Raw genomic sequence first — 15,032 nt, 5'->3', positions numbered from 1 at the left:
AAAAATCTGGTAAGTACAAAACCTGTATGTATTTTGAACTCTTTTAATATTTAAGACAATTCTATTAAAAGCAATTTATCACCATGAATTATGTACTGCACTTGCTCTCATTGTTTTTTAACACTAGCCACTTGCCTCAGAAGACAAAAAAATTATGGATGTTTATTAGAGTATCACAAAAAAGAATATTGTCCAGAAAAAGATATAGTTATTTCTTTACAAAGACCAAAACCTGTACAATTAGGAAGGTTTCTATGATTAAGGGAGAGATGTGCAAATATTTTATCAATATACATCTTCTAATACATCTTGGTAAATGCAAGGCAAGCATATGGCACTATGTTTTGGAATAAAAGGTGAAGATAGACTAAAATTTCTGCTGGCCTCAACGTTTATTTGATGGGAAAAAAACCAACCCAAACCAGCAAAATTTGCATACACCCTACTTTTTGTATACTTCACATAATTCTGGTAATTTAGGTTGTCTTTTTTTCTTATTAAATGGATTTTTATAGAAGGTTCTCCATAAATCTATAAGACAGAAGGGTTAGTATAACAATTTTAAAGGAATAATCACTGAAAAGACATATAATTACACGTTTAAGAGGAAAATTACTGTTAACAGTCAATTAAAGTAACAAAAGGAACAAAGAGCTGGTCTCACTTCACTAAGAACTATCTGTGTTTTTTTTCTGGAAGTGTGCATAATGCCGAGTCATAGCACTTTTCTTCAATGTCAGAAAGTGTCATGAAGTAAGATGTTTTTGCTGGATATAGAATTAAAATTTTTTTTCTAGTTTAAAGAAGTAAAATGAACTGTTAAAACCTTTTCAATGAACCAACATCCCTACAACAGGCTATCGTATCTGCAATGGCAGTAACATCTACCAGGGCTGTTTTGCTGTTGTCAGAGTAACTTTTGATGGAGGAACAGAACCAAAGCCCAAATTCTTTCAACTAATCAAAACTCAGTGTACAACAATATGCCCCCATGCATTTGCTTCCCTCCCATCTATGACCTCATTGCAGGTGAAGATTTAATTCTGGAAGTGAAACAAGATAGAGAAGAAACACTGAAAAGTCCTAACTAAGTAATGGAGCTTCCACATGGTAATGTCTATATATGCTAATTTAATTAATAAAATTAAAGTATTACATGCCATGGTACTCCAAAGCAGGACTTGCTACGTGAACCAAAATATTATTTACATAATGGAATTAAAATTATTTACTAAAAATTTCTTGTTGAACGGTATGATTTGTGTACTCATGAAATAAGTTTACCGCGTCAGCACGACTTCCTATACTAAGTTTACTCAAGGAAAAAGTATTATACAAATCTTGACAACAAAGTCTGTAGCTTTCTTATTTAAACAGAGCTCCCTTCCTCTATCATAAATGAAAAATTCTGCTACACCTATGTCAAGTATACAAGCTAATAAAAGATGAGGACTTTCAAGGAAGGAAGGAAGGAAGGAAGGAGGGAGGGAGGGAGAATTTGTCAGAAAAGTGAATAGAACTTGCTCTTTGTGAAAATGGAAAATTATCCCCATTCAGGAAAAAAAGCAATGGAAGAGGAAAGTACACTTGACCTTTGTGCTGTATCCATAGTTGCTTTGCCACAAACCCAAAAAATCCACTTATTTAACTGGTCACATTATATTTAGGTTACCTGGGAGAAATAATGTTTCTGGAGAGAAGCATCGCAAAGAAGTTTTAAAAACCTTTATGAGAACTTTTTATAAAACAAACAAAAATCCAGTTTCATCATCACATGCTCTAATCTTCTAGGTTTTCAAAAAAATACAGGTAGTTGTGCTTAAAGGAGTAAGAACATCATACACATTGATTTGATGAATCTGAGCTTAAACTAGGACATCAGCAAATAATAATAGCAGCAGATATTCCCTTACTCCTCTGCTGCCAAAAAAAGATGCAGCTCCTGACTGCAAATTATTGCTTCCTTCTCTGACTGACAGCGGTGCACATCAGTTAGAGTCTCTGATGACTAAAATGGATATTGCAGGAAGTTTTATTTTTGTTTTTAAATTATTATTATGCATAAAGCAAAAAGCTTTCCTTCCAGAATCAGCATTTCTTTTGCTTCTTTTGACACTAGTACTGTCATGATAGAGAGAGCACAGTAAGGACTGCTCTCAACCCCTTCTGGGCTGTATGACAGAGAGAAAGACTTCAGAGAGCCAGGAGCGTTCTCCACTCTATAGCATCAACCAGCTCTTCCTGCTGAAATAAATGCTGTAGTAAGCATCTGCCACTTTACAGAAAATAATAATTGAAAAAAATCTTTTAATGTTAACAGATATTTTCTGTTCCATATTTTACAAACAAGAAAAAAAGTTTAATTATTTTTTTAAAAATTTGAATCTCTAAAGTGAATATCTTTGAAAATTGAATGCCTGAACTCACATAACCTATTTGCAAATCCATAGTTTTTATTACCTTTTGGCAGCCTGGAACATTTTTAATTTTGCACTGCTCTTGGCATCCTGTAGAGCCACTGCACACAGTAGGATGAACTTTCCAAGAGGCGGCCAATATTACTCATGGTAAAAGTAACATTTCAGGCAAATTCTTTAAATCATTATCCAACTGCATGCATCTTCTTTCACACGTTTACAGTAATTTACAGTATTTTCACCTATGCAAAAATTATTTCACTTAAAAGAAGGATAAATGGGAATACTGTCTTTTAAATTGCTTGCCAAAATTAGATTAGTGCTTAAAAGAAATAAGAAGAGCTTCCCAGCTTCTGTGAATTAGAAGGATTCGGAAAATATTTCTTAGCCTAATGTGAACCACTATAAACACCTAGTACACTTAAATAATAATCTATGATTAGAAATTTTAATACTTGAACCAAATGTGAATGTATTGTTCTTTCAATCATAGAATCATAGAATCACCCGGTTGGAAGAGACCTACCAGATCATCGAGTTCAACCATTCCTATCAAACACTAAACCATGTCCCTTAGCACCTCATCCACCTGTGCCTTAAACACCTCCAGGGATGGTGACTCAACCACCTCCCTGGGCAGCCTCTGCCAGTGCCCAATGACCCTTTCTGTGAATTTTTTTTTCCTAATGTCTAGCCTAAAACCTCCCCTGGTGGAGCTTGAGGCCATTCCCTCTTGTCCTGTCCCCTGTCACTTGGGAGAAGAGGACTTTCACTTCACTTGGAAACTTTCACTTGGAAACTACGTGCCACCAAGCTTTAAGATAATAAAATTCTGTTACCAATACTTAGTCCTGTGAGGACTGTGACTTTTCATATTAGCATCTTTTAGATTAAGCTCGGTCTGTATTCTGGTTCTATATTGGTAACCTTATTTTATGCTATTCTACTATTTATTATACTTGTTAGTCTCTCTACGTGTACTGGTGCGCAAAACACAAATATCTAATTTGACAATTCAAAAAATTCAGACTGTCCACTGATGGATCACATTTCTTTCTAAAAGAAGCACCCTAAACAGGAAAATTTCCTCCTTTATTATGCACAGAGTACATCAAAAGCTGAACAAAAATATACAAAAGCTTGATATAAAATTTTTCTCTAGGATTTGCAAATCAAGGTACTCAATTTGTTTATTCTTTTAATAAATTCTTTTAATAAATTCTTGTACATAGTTTTCTTTTTAATTAAAGTAATTTCTAGCCCTAGACCTATTACATGCAGCATATAAACACCTGATTTTCAAAGGTTCCAAATAAATGAAAAATTCACACCATTTTCTTCAAATCTTTACTGTGTATTGTAACATTTTTTGTGGTAAACACAATTCACCTTGTCCAGAATAAACTTCCTTCAGGAACTGACTACTTAATACAGTTCTGAGCTAAGGAAAAGCCTTGACACAATACCTTATACTTACCCTGAAAGTGCACTTTCAGCAGTCGTCTTTTTGACTTTTCCTATTACAGTAGTCATTTGAAGTGACATCTGAGATACTTATTTGCAGTAAGAATCCAAGCACTTGTGCAAAGTAGCAGCATATTCCATAATCTGTCTTATTTAAAATCTGTAAGTCTAGCTGGATACTGGCGTGTATGATTCAAGGTGACAGAACTCAGTACTTAGCAGAGGTGGGAAATGCATTCAGAAAATAATAGAAGTCCAATTACAAACTACGGAAGTAATAATGGAAATAATAGAAAGATCCTATGCTTAAATTTACGTACATGTGCTCAAATCTCTCACCTAATCAGTGAACAATAAAAGAGTATCTACCAGTAAACATTTTAGCCTGACAAGGTATTGTAAATATTGTGTCTTCTCTTTGCATATAGTGTGCTGCTTTCATAGTATTAGCTGCAGCTAATGGGTAAAACAAAGTTATGGGACATAATGTTGGGATACTTTCTTTGAATTTACTGAATTGCTTCCAAAATGCCTTATGGACAGACTATTTAGTATTCATCGCCATGCTCCTGTACAGCAACGGCTGTTAATCTTCTAAAACGTAGAGAAAAGGGAAAACATTAGCTCTACAAACAGACTTATTTTGGCCTATCTTGTTATTTTTAGTAGATGAGCTGTTGGGGTTTCTACAGTAAAAAAAAAATCTAGTTAACTGTAAATTAAATAGCTAAAGTAGGAATTTACTGCCTAGTATACCTAAGAATCAGTGTAACTCACTTTTCATCTTTTCATGGTCAGCACTAAGATGACATACAATCTGTATCACACAGCTGTATCATGTACTCGACATGCGAGACAATGGACCCATAATTCAGCAAGCTCAAACTTCAGATCCAGCACAAACATGGAGTTAAATGTGCTTTCCAGCACTTCTGAATATTGCATTCAGTCATTGCTGCTCACTAGGAAAACAGCTTCCCCCTCAACCACACACTGAGAAACCTCCTCCTTTTCCTCCCCATCAACCTCCCCCTGCCAGTGTAACCCAAAAACCAAAGGAAGCCATAAGTATGGCAGGCAAGAGCAAGGATTAATTTTTGTGGCTGCAATGTGGAGTAACTGAAGTGACCTTAACAGCTCAGTAAGATAAACGGCACTGCTCTAGTTTTACACTGGTACAGAAGAGATGAAGGTCTAACTCCCCTTTTGTTGCTTAACTGATTTTAACCGGAGGAACTGGGGAGGGGGAAGGAAGGGTTTCCAACTACTTTCTGAAAAGGTATCTTTGAAGGGAAAACACTGCCTTCCAAAAGGAAGAAAATTAAAAGCTTTTCCTCAAGTTTCCTTTCATTTCTTATCTTCCTAAAATAGATATGTACAGTTTGTTCCAGGAAATGTCTGAAATGCCTTCTGGTAGCTTTTAAATAAACATGAAAATCTCCTTTTGAGTTCAAAGAGTTTCAAATAATGACTGGGGAAGAGTTCTTGGACTATAGCACAGATGTAAACAAAGGTCAGGAATCACTCTCAGTAATTAAAATTAATTATCGTTACTTTTGGATTTTTAGTCTGCTATCACGTAAGTGAATTAACTTGAGAAAAGCTGTAATGTACTTCCACCACAGTCTTTTCCTGTACATTAAAACCAACTGACCTCAGCAACACTGCTCAGCTAGGAGTTAATGTTTCTGAGTACATGTTACTCTTGCAGTTTTATTTGTCAGTAAAACCTTATTTACTTGCTTCCTGTTATTAATTATGGGAAACAGGATCTCTTCAAACAGTAGAGAGGCTCTTTTAACTCCTGTCTAGACTTTTCAAGACAAAACATTGATGAGCCCTTTAATGTTTGTGCAGAAACATAAACTGAGTGAAAAAAACATTGTTACCTCAAACAGCTTAAGACTCCTTATCACACATTCACAAAAAAAAAAAAAAAAATCCTTTAAATCACTCAGGCTCACATCCTTATTGTTAGTCACTGAAGTAAGTTTTTCTTTCATAGTTGGATACTTTCTTCATCTGTCACACTGATTAATTAACAGCTCACAGTATGAGCCCTGAGCTTAAATAGCCTACTGAAACCGGGAGGAGAGATCAACATTAATATTCCATAAAAAGCTGAAGAGGAAAAATGCTTTCTTTCATAAGAAGGGATCTGTCTTCTAATAAAAAAAAAAAAGTAACTAATTTCTGTTTGGTTACATTACTCAAGGAGATGAAAATGCACAGCCAGTGAAGGAATTGCTGTGGAGGATTAAGGCAAAATTTAGAGAAGAATTAAAATTTTAAATTAAGCTTTTGGCTGGAAACAACTAGGTCTTGAACACCAGACAGATCATTTTCATCACCATTAAAAAAACCCAGTTTATCAGCACACAATAAACAAGTCGATAAGCGCAATACCATTGCCTGTAGAGATATATGGGGAAAAGGTGTGCAATTACATGAAATGGAGAGTTTCTAAAAGCTTAAACCTAAAGATGGTTTTAGCCGTTTAGACATTTGTAGTTTCTCCTAACACACATGCCTTTCCCAAACTGTTATATTCCAGCAATTTTCTCAGGAGTTTGACTTCCAACAGCTACAAGCTCTCCCCCCTTTTCTAAGCCCCTCCAGTACTGCTGAGTGGACAAAAATTACAGATGCAAGGAAAGCTGACAAATGAGTGCAAGGCTCCTCCTCTCTAGTGCCTCGACAGTCAGAGCTCCTGCCAAAACATGCCTGAAAGCCAGTGAGTAGACAAAGACACAAAGATTCCATTTTTCTCAGGGGAAAATAGATTTCATGTAGAAACTACCGTGGAGAAGAATAGCGCACTGGCACGTGTGTCATTTCAAGAGCAGAGCAGGAATTAATGTTTCAAGAAAAAATGAAATCATATTTTTGATTATTCAGTGGGCTCAATAAATGCTATTTAACACACGACTCTTTCTAAACTGCAAAGTGCTATGAGGGGCAGGAGCAGGGGAAGCTTATAAAGCTGGAAAAACATTTGCAGTCACGGAGAACCTCTGTTCAACACATTCCACGCTAAGAGTTCACCACTGTTGCTCTAAATCATCATCTGATAATGAAGTAGTACACATGAACCAAAACAAAGTAAATCCAGCCTTTTAGCTCAAATCTGTTTGAATTTGTTTACTATTTAAAGATTCTTCCCCCAGGATGCCATTAATAAACTTGCAATGAGTTTTAAACCCTAGCACCTAAACATTTCCAAGTTTGCAAGCTTTTCATAGCAAATTTACTACTTTTGGCTTGTTACATTGCTGCGACTGGCACTCACCACTGGGCTGGAACGGGTTTTGCCTGGGAGTAGGGAGATCAGCAGTGAGGTGTATGAAGACGAGCAGGGCAGAAGAAAAAGCAAGAATGTGTTTTCTCTTTGAAACTAGTCAGAAAGTTGGGACAAAATGCAACTGATGGTGGGAATATTTGAGAAAATTCAAGTTTCTCAGGAATAAAAATGATATTTACGACATCAGCAAATAACATTAAAACTATTAACTACTTAAAGTGTGATTCCAATCCATGAGGACTCTGGCAAAATTAGCTGGTGTTAAAAATAGCATGAGCTCCCACTGGAGTGTGGATTTGGGAAGCAGAGGTGTAAAATGGAGGCTTAGTCATCAATAAGGTTTTCAAAATATTCCTGGCTCTGATAACTACTGTTCATATATACATTTCGCATTCTTGCAAACTCACTGCTTATAATAGTCCTTTTTTCTTTTATGTGCGGCTGCTTCTACACATCTGGTGGCAAAGCCACCCGTATTCAGCCTAAGTTTTCCAGTCTTTCAGCAGAAACACCAATGTAGTATAAACAGAACATAGAAAACGTTGTATAGCAAAACTGCTAAAAATATGATTAATGTCCTGAATTTACAGGTTTGTGATTGAGGATAGAATACAGCTGCTGAGAGTGCTCTGTGCATCACAGACAGCGAGACCAGCTCTCTACCCTCTTGTCACCCTGCTGTTGCCCCCACCTTCAGCCCAGCCACTCAGCATCACATCTCCCCTGCCCACCCATGTCCAGGACATGACGACAGGGCACAGTTCCCACTCTGAAATGACACGCTGCCTCACAGCCCTTGTTCTTCCCTTCTGTCTGCTCCTGAAGACTGCTCTGATGATAGGCTTAAGAAGGAAAGGGCTGGTAATCTTCTCACCAACTAATAAAACCACTTCAGGAGATCAACACTAATCATTACACAGGGATTGGGACAGTCAAGAACAATATATGAAAGAAACAAAGATTGTGCTGAGAAACAACTCTATTCTTCTTATTACGTCCAAGATGAAGGATGGGGAGCACAAGAACAAACTTTGAATGTTATGTATTTAGTTAAAAGTTTACATTTCTTTTTAATTAAATTTATTTTTAACTACATTCCTTCACAGCCATTTAGTGGATCCCACTATCTCCCCTCTTGCTAAGTCCAGGCATTTTTTAAATCTTCATAGCCAGACAGTATCTAAATGCTTTTTGCTCATCTTATTCATTTTACAATCCAGCCATCACTCAGCCCCTCCTGATCTCAGGTTCCTGCTGCCACAAAATCTTCTCATCTGCTCTGAAAACACGACATCTTCCTTATGCACAGCTATTTGTGTTTGGTTCTCATTCTCAACCAGACCAAACCACACCACTATCACATTTTTGTTCATTAGCACAAAGGGATACCAAATGCCAACTCACTGCAGAGATATAAAGGAACGGTCTGTACCCTACCAGTCTGATCCCTTCACTGATACATTATTTTTCCTTCAAATTCTCATAAAGTGGGTAACAACTTCCTTCTCTGCTCCACCCATAGAAAGTAAGTTGCACTTCAACACATAGATCAAGAGTGATTTGATTGCCCGATTTCCAGAAATACTTCAAGAGGAGGAAACAGTTCTTGGGTCAAAATTTGTAAAGAACTCTGAAAGGACTTGTAAAAAAAAGCCATAGGAAAAAAAAAGTGTAGCAGCCATTGACTCAGTAAGAGGTACAGTGAAGAAAATGAAATAAGAAGCAAGATATATGAATAAAGAGTTCCCAACATGCTTTCTCTTAAACAGCTGGTAAACTCATTCTTCAGACAAACATTACAAAGGGATCTTTTGAGAGAAAACTCAAGTCATATCAGATTATAGAAACACTGCAGTAGTTGAAAAATATTATCATTTATTTCACAGATATAGTGGCCTCTTCCCTCACTCAATTAACACTATTTGTACCTGAATGCTTTTAAATATTACCCAAAGATCAAAACCTAGAGTTATTTCAACCTATAAAAGCTGTTGAAAGTCAAAATGACATCTTCCATCTTTTTCCAATGCCTGTCATTGCAACCGAGTTCATTATCACGACTGCATGTCCAAGCAATACGTGGCACAGGGCTTGAGAAGGAAGGAGACTTATGTTTTAGTTGGCACAGGTACAGCATGGGTCTTTAGCATAAAATTTATTAGCATTAATGGGCATTATGTAATTAAAGTACAGTGCTTTAATTCCCAGAGGAACAGCAGCAGTTTTTTCATGTCCTATAAAATAGACAAATAACAAATGTGAGACTTTTCAAAGCTATTCAAAGAATTCAAACTTGCATGTTCCTCCATTAATCATCATGAAGAAGGTGTAGCTGAACAAGATGGATCTGAAATCCTTGAAATGTCTTCCATAAAACTGCATGCAGGTTAACACTACAGGCTAATCTTTTTAGGCATCTGCTGTATAAATGACAGTATCTTGCAGACTACAATTTCTTCAAAAAATAATCAGACAAGTGCACATTTGGAAAAATATTTTTTTTTGTACTGTACTTACTTGATACCAGCCTTATTCAGATGAGTCCAGTTTAATGAAGTGGCTTTAAAAATGCTCACATATTTGTTACTTGAGCCTTGGCATTTTTAATCCTGTTGCTAAGAATTTAGAAGGCTTTGGGAACCCCATCACCTAACCTACTGCACTTCAGGGACAGAGGATAGTCGTGTGTGGAGTTCCTCAGATGTCTTTGAACATTGCAGGATAAGGTTGAAACAATCCTTAGGGGTATCAAAAAACTGTAGAATTTTTTCGTATTTCATCAGGATTGGTGTACCAATATTAGATTATTATCTAGACCTGTGTTTGGGTATTTAAGAAAGAAAATTAATTATTCTTAAGAAGGAAAATTAATTCAAAGTTATGCTATGGAAAAAGATTGATGCACACAGGTTTCATATTTGAGTTTTCAGAGAAGGATCTTACCAATTCTTACCTGCAGCACTGAAAAAATAAGCCCAGAGTTTATTTTCAGGAAAATTTTTATTGTTTTATATGTCTCAATAATCTCACAAGAACAGCAAACTAGAACAGCATGAAACAAAATACCTAAGTACTGATGATGTTTAAATTATTGAAAATATAACGTTTATTAACAGTATTGTATTTCAGTTTGATATTCTGAGTAATCTAATTTCATTCAGAGCTAACTTGAAGCACAACATATTTTACCTGAAAATCCGAAGAAAAGAATGAGTACAAAACCACTCAGACCTCTACAGCAATACTAATGATTTTTCCTTGTGTAATGTCAAGACCGGTTATCGGCTGATCTATTGAGTGTATCCTAAGTTATTACACAAAATCTTTTATTTCTTTGTCTTCTAGACAAATCAACACAAAGGTGGAGACCAGTAGATGAAGTGAACTGAGAGCAACTGACCATCGTCATCTCTGTTGGTTCCCCAGAAGTCGATGAAACATGTTATCGGGCCTCCAAGGTACAACCCAGAGATCAGTTGGTTGTGCTATACAATTACCAAATGATTAAACCAAGCTGGTTTTGTTGATTACATTAAGATCCTTGCAGCAGTGAGAGCTATTACCTTATGTAGAAGAGTGTACCTTCCCAGATTATGTTGTTTCTTAGAACTTTATTATAAACAATGAGTCGCATCAGCCAAATGATCAGGCAGCACTGCTGTGTCAGATACAAGGAAAAAATCATTATGAAACTCCACCTACTTCATTTGAGCAAATAAGTAAGTACATCTGAACCCATAGATTGGACAGAAATATTTGAATGGTTGTTTTCATCTCAGGCTTTTTTGAGTATTTTGTGCCAAAGCCATAAGCTTTTTTTGGAGGAATCAGCAAAACAGCAGAGAGACTGAATTAAAGAGACAAGTTTTTAAATGGCTAAACAATTTTTTTTTCTTTTTCTCTTCTTTTCTTTTCATAAGAACAGGACTCCAGGTAAATGGTGCCTTCTAATGCAGCACATGAAAATCTCAATTATGGAAATCAGTATTCTAGGCACTGTGTGCCTTTTTATATTCCCAGCAGGATGTTTTTCATCTCATCAAGAGTTTCCAAGGCTGTTTAGTGTTTCTGTATATGCAAAACATATTTAAGGGCCCCAAAAAATATCTGCTAATTAAAAAGCCTTGTCAAGTGGTCAGACAGACTGGAACTTGAGGATTATAGGTAAGAGGGATGAAATGAAGGCTTGGAATCTGTAATTTTTCTTTCTGTGGTAGCAGCAGAAACAGCTGTTACAGAACAGACAAATTAAAGATGTGGCTGACAAAGACAGCAGTCTGGAAACAAGGCATTGCAAAAACATAACAGCAAGTCATCCGCACCCCACTTTCAAAAAGCCAAAAGTGCTGACCATTCCTTTTTTTCCTTTCTCTCTTCCTGTTATTCTTATCTGTCATAAATATCCTCCAGCTGGTACCCTTCCAGCCCTTGCTCACCAGTTCTAATTTCCCACCCCCGTCTTGGGGAGTTAATGGTAATTCCTGGGACTGTGAACAAGTGCTCCATTGTGGGAGTTGTCAGCAAACAAGAAAGGACATCTCTGAAGGAAGTGCAGGTGAAATAACAGAGTTGCAGTTCTGCTAATTTTTTTGCATATGAGAGTTGTTCGTCAAACATGTAAAAACAATCTTTCCATACTGAACAATATTTACCATTCTTTGAGAGCAGTATTATCTGCCCAGTAAAATCAGCATCCAAATATAGAAAGTTCTCCAATTAAAAACCAGACAGATTGCCATTACATTTTTCAGATACATTGGTTAAGTGTCTTGTAATTGAATATTTTCACACAAAACTTCTTTTTGTTCAGTGCCTAGGCTGTTTACACTGAAGCTTTTTAAAATAAGTTAAAAATCATTGGGGTGTACTAATGAGGCTATATATTGGTTTCCATGCCAGAAACCAATGAAGCATCTACAATATATTGCAAAAATAAGTTACTTAAAAAAAAAAAACACTCCCAAACAATTCTTCCTCTTTTCTCAAGAACAAGTATAGATTCCTCTTGGAAGTGGAAGAAATATTAGTTGCCTTTTGTAGACAACTTTTAGGTCAAACAGTGTTGCTAAGCTAGAATTTGTCTCAATTTCTAGTAGCATAATCCTGTGGACTGTATTTTTATCTCAGTTTATACTTCATGAATTAATAGCACCTGATCTGTTTCCTCAATGTTTATTTGTACTCAAAAAACCCTCATCATTCCAGATTTGTGGTAGATGCCTTTTTTAAGTGCTACTATAATGATGTTGTTAATAACATTGCTGGATTGAAACATTGCATCTGATTTAAGGCACACTCAAACTCTCTGCAAACAATAATTAATTAAATACATTTCAAAGATGTTTGAGATTCATACCATAAATCTTTAACAGGCATAAAATTGATACAGGCTAATTAAGATCCCCATTTCTTATCAGAAATTAACTTTAGATTGCATGAGGCCTTTCTCTGGTGCCTTTACCTGGAATACATCAATTGCTATTTTGCATTTTCATAGAAGTCTAAGAATATGAAAGTACAGTAAAAGAATTCTAAAAGTTAAAAACTTTATTCAGTACCCTCCCCCCCCTCACTAGAATGGGTATTTGAGGATGTTCTATACATCTCCTCCCACGCAGTTTCTCTGCTTCACAGGCAGGAGACAGCTGCTGGTTTTTCAAGTCTAGCGGTTAGTTGACATTTACCATTAGTTTATGGTTTCCATTCTATCTTGGCAAGGAAGAGCTAGAAAATTACTTCTAGAGAGTGAAGATTACATCTTCATATTTCTACAGCCCTCAAAACTGGAGAAGCCTGCAGCCAAGGTTTTTTGGTCCAGCTGAAGGAAGGGGCAAAAAGTCAATGTTGTGCAGTAGCACAGAGAATAGGACCAACAAGTCCTGGCTTTACTATTACTATTCTTTCCCTTAGCAAACACCTCACTGCAACTCTGATTAGCACTGATGATTTTGTTATTTATTTCCTTTTTATTCTCAGTCTCTAAAAGTGCTCTGTAGAGCATTGGTTACATTTCTGACTCTATAACTTGGCAGCATTATTTAGTAACTGCTATAAAAAGAAGAAAAAAAAAAGAGTGCTGCCTCTCTGTATCACCTGTGATACGGTGACGTGATTGTAGAGAGGGGAGAAATGAGACAGAAATCTAGGAGACACCACAGAAAGCATTTTACTTTTGAAGAGCAAGGAAAACATCAAGCCCACCTGAAAGCTATGCAAAGTAAGATATTAAGTCCTGCAAACACTTGCATAGTGCTCCATCATGAAGGGTGGCCACTACAGTTTAAGTGTCCCCATCCAGACAGACAAGAACACACACACACACAAACACACACACACACACGCACAGCCCTAACTTAGTTGTTCCCACATAAACACACTGGTAATGGTCTGTTTAAGGTGTGACTTTCTGAAATTTATCTTAAAAAGAAACTCTATCATAAATTTTAATAGTATTAAATTCTTATACCAAAGTATAGACACAAAATAGCAGTGTCATGACCACTATATCAACAATGAAATACACTTTCTAAAATTACTGCCAGATTCATAGATATTTTGAATCATAACAAGAAATTACATAGTTAGAGATAGCACTCCTTCAGGGCAAGTTTATACATGAAAGAGTCACAAAAAGAGATGATCTGGTAAGCAAAACTGTCTCTCAAAAAAAAGCCATACCTGTAGTTGTCAACAATGCACTAAAATAAGCTGTAAAACTAAGCTCTGAAGTCAGTCAGCTGGTAATACTGTGTTTATTTAATGGACTTTTACAAAGCAGAAATCAAGGGTAAATATCCTTTTATCTGATATTATTTACTAACAAAGAGGTAGCATTAGCAAGATTGCTGCAGATACGACAAGTAACTAGGAACATGTAATTACTGAATGGCTCCAAACTTTATCTGATGTGTATAGGAGTCGCAGAAGAAAACTGTCTAAGACAGCTCAGTACAGAGTGCCAGAAAATACCACATCTTTTTTTTTCCTAGGTCTAGGTCAGGACCTTTGAAGACATCTATTACTATATATGAATTCTTTTCCTAAATAAAGGCTTCAACGACTGAACATCAGAGACACAATTATAAAAATCATATTAGCTCACAACATCTGCAGGAGCTCAGTAGTGCAGCTGTTCAATGCAAAAGTGTTAAACAGCACTAAAACCTGCAAAATCAGGTCAAAGCAAAACCAAAAGGGACCTGAAATTAAGAATTTCATATAGATAATAAAATGTAGAAACAATCTTTTCTCCAGGTCAGCAAACCGAAAGCATTAAGAGAAAATTCCTTCTGTTGTATATTGCACTTGTGGGACACTAGATTTTTCTAAACAGTATCCAAAGCATACTTTCAAGTCCAGCCAACAAACATCTGAGTGTCACAGCAGCCTTTCAAGAGTGAGTTACAGTGCTGTGAGAGTCTAAAGAAAGACTGAAAAATTTCAGAGAGATTAAATTTCAGAGAGATACCCTAATGCTACCTCCTCTTGTTCCCTCAAATTAAAAATGAAGAGCAGCTTATCTGGAAAGCAGGATCTAATTAAAAAATGTCTTTTCTAAAGAATAAAGGAGAAAAGCATTGATCTTTAAACAAAGTGAAAACCCATCTGAAGATGGACGATGATGTCTGTTTCTTTTTGCAAAGTAATGACTCAGAAGCACACCCCAAAACACATTAAAATGATGAATATTAACACATTGAGTACTAAAGATAAGGTGCATCATATGGGAGCACGATCCAAGCATTACCCTTCTTTCCCTGATGACAGAACTTTTAGAGAAAATCAGACATATCTGTGTTCAAGTAAATTTAAAATAATCTGTGCTATCTTAGCACACACACTGAAATTTT

General features: G+C 36.2%; 1 long non-coding RNA gene across 1 annotated transcript in view; it reads left to right on the top strand.

Annotated features, from left to right (window-relative positions):
* Nucleotides 1-15,032, top strand: part of LOC138723480 (uncharacterized) — a 61,186-nt gene that overhangs the window by 19,736 nt on the left and 26,418 nt on the right. The window contains exon 2 of the long non-coding RNA XR_011337876.1: nt 10,528-10,901. This is a non-coding gene — a long non-coding RNA (uncharacterized lncRNA). The remainder of the gene's footprint in view (nt 1-10,527; nt 10,902-15,032) is intronic.

This window comes from Phaenicophaeus curvirostris, chromosome 8 (assembly GCF_032191515.1).
Source record: "Phaenicophaeus curvirostris isolate KB17595 chromosome 8, BPBGC_Pcur_1.0, whole genome shotgun sequence".
NCBI classification, from domain to species: domain Eukaryota; kingdom Metazoa; phylum Chordata; class Aves; order Cuculiformes; family Cuculidae; genus Phaenicophaeus; species Phaenicophaeus curvirostris.
This window is presented reverse-complemented; position numbering and strand designations above follow the sequence as displayed.